The sequence below is a fragment of the Heterocephalus glaber genome, unplaced genomic scaffold, assembly GCF_053883595.1.
Source record: "Heterocephalus glaber isolate CG9 unplaced genomic scaffold, H.glaber_assembly_v1.0 deba00001461, whole genome shotgun sequence".
NCBI lineage: Eukaryota > Metazoa > Chordata > Mammalia > Rodentia > Bathyergidae > Heterocephalus > Heterocephalus glaber.
The window spans coordinates 44324879-44327634 of NW_028258308.1; the positions used below are offsets into that span (position 1 = coordinate 44324879).

At 42.8% G+C, this 2756-nt stretch overlaps 1 pseudogene; it reads left to right on the plus strand.

Annotated features, from left to right (window-relative positions):
- Positions 1 to 518: 518 nt before the first annotated feature.
- LOC101714206 (ubiquitin-conjugating enzyme E2 variant 2-like) lies at positions 519 to 1760 on the plus strand (annotated as a pseudogene).
- The last annotated feature ends 996 nt before the right edge of the window (positions 1761 to 2756 follow it).

The window sequence follows — 2756 nt, forward strand, 5'->3', positions numbered from 1 at the left end:
TGTTTTAGATTTTGTTATATAACCACAAATATAGTTCACATGGTTAAAAGCAGCAAATCAGTAGTTACCACAGTTTCTCATTATCTAAACTGATACTATTGTTATTGCTGATTGTACTACTTTAGCCAAAGTGATATAATTATTCTAATCAGTTTTTTCCTTGTACACCAAGACTGAGATTGCCCAAGGGTCATAAACAGTACTATAGGCCAGTGCCAAAAAACCAGGGGATAAGCCAAACAGGCAGAAACTTCTCATCCTCAATAAATTGAAGACATAGGATCTTGCAACAGACTCAAAAACTGAAAGCCAGCTACACCTGGAAGACATCTCTGAGAAGTAGTCATTTTCTAACAGTTCTAAATACTAGCTATAAAGCTACTTGCCATATGCAATTTACAACATCAATCCAGGAATTAAACTAAAAAAAGAAACTGAGAAGACACTTAAGCAAGATGCAACCCCAGCTTCCAGCTCACCAAAAGCAAACCCAGGGAACAATAGGTAGAACAATTTGAAATTTAAAACAACATGTACTTTTACATTCTTAAGGTTTCTGACTACTTATTAAAAGTAACAGTTCTAAAAAAAAAAAAAGAAACTCACTCACCTGGACTCTCTGAAGTGGTGACAGCAGAAATAACAAAGAGGATGACTGAGGCTCTTAGAAAAAATCAAGTCAGAAATAGTTTCTCAAATAACTAGAGATGATGACCATAATGAAAGACATGATTAGTGACTCTAAAGGAATACAAATTTAAAAAATAGAAGAGCTTAGGGAAATGATGGACAACATGAATGCCCAACATAGAAAGAAATGGAACCCATGAAACTGATTCAAGCAGATATCCAGGAGATTAAAAATTCCATTGAAAGTATACACAGCAGAATGAGCCAATGTGAGGACAGAATATCAGATATAAGACAGAAGACAGGATGGCAGTTAGCAACCATGAAAAGAAAGATCTCTTGTCAGGGATTTAGCTCAGTGGTTCTGGCGCCTGCCTTGAAAGCACAAGGTCCGGAGTTTGATCCCCAGTACAAAAAAAAAGGGGGGGCTGCGTTGGGCTATAGGAGAAGATGGCAGTCTCCATAGAGTTAAAGTAGTTAAAGTTCCTCGTAATTTTTGCTTGTTGGAAGAACTTGAAGAAGGACAAAAAGGAGTAGGCAATGGTATGGTTAACTGGGTGCTTGAAGATGAAGATATGACACAAGGTGGAAGGGCATGATTATTGGGCCACCAAGGACAAATTATGAAAATAGAATATATAGCCTGAAAGTAGAATGTGGATCTAAATACCCAGAAGCTCCTCCAGTCAGTGTTGGTGGTATAGTGGTGAGCATAGTTGCCTTCCAGAAGCTCCTCCATTAGTTAGATTTGTAACAACAATTAATATGAATGGAATAAATAATTCCAGTGGAATGGTGGATGCATGCAGTACACCAGTGTTAGCAAAATGACAGAATTCATATAGCATTAAAGTTGTACTTCAAGAGCTAAGATGTCTAATGTTGTCCAAAGAAAATAGGAAGCTTCCACAACCACCAGAAGGACAAGAATACAACAATTAGTTTTAGTGGATCTCAAACTTGTCTTAAATCAACAACCTTCTTGATAGGTCTCCCACTACCTCAGCAGCTATTATAGATAGTAGCTGCCCTCTTCCTATTGTGCCTTGCCCCTCCCATGTGACATCATGCCAAGATGGTTGCTCCCACCAAAGAACAAGCCCTTCTTCCCAGCATGCCCCTGGTCCCACCTAGAGAGTAACCTAATATGCACTCATCTCCTACCACCTAGTGATGTCACCGGCTCCTCCACTCCCTAATCACTCCCTCACTCAACCCCACTTCAGCCCCTACAAGATCCACCCCAGTCCCTATAAAAGACACTCCCTGCCCTGGCCATATCGCTTTTGTCTCTCCTTTGTTCAGAGACAGCCCGGCAGATCTGTTCCCCTAATAAAGGCTTGTTGTGGCCTGGTCTGGTCTTGGTTTTTGGCCCTTTTACCTGACATTCCTGGTGCCATGACTCAGATAGTAGATGGTCCATTAACAGACTATCCCCCATGGGACGGGGTTGATTGGTCTTTTTGGCCATCTCCATGGGACGGACCCTATCTGCCATGCCAGGACCCTCTGGGGCTTTCTACCTTTGCCATTGCTGACACTACACATCCACACCAGTCACCAATCTCTGGGTGAGTAGGCAGTTCAGCCTCCCTCTTGTTGGGTTCTCTGTGTCATTCTCTCTCCCTCTGGGGACTTCTCAGAAATCCAAGCACTTGCTCAGAGAATCCTCCACGGCTGCTGGGCCCAGGACCGTGCCCCTGGGAGACATCCTATAGGCCCAGCTCCTCTCATTCTCTCCCTCTGGGAGACTCAGAGATTGTCAAAGGGGACAAGGATGCTTCTCCCCTTTGTCCTTCTCCCAGGGAGCTGCCTCCTCCTCACCCACTCTAACATGGGAGCCCAACAATCCAAACCCCCTCCCTCAATGCCTCTGGGCTGCCTCCTGGTACAACTTAAACCCCTTGGATTGTTGGGACCAGACTTTAAACCAAAAGGACTTGTTTTCTATTGTAATCAGGTTTGGCCTCAGTATAAATTAGATAATGGGTTTTAATAGCCTGAAAATGGCACTTCTGATTTTAATATACTGCATGATTTACACAACTTCTGTCAGCGCAATGGCAAATGGTCAGAAATCCCCTACATACAAGCCTTTTTCTACCTACGCTCTCAACCCTCCCTCT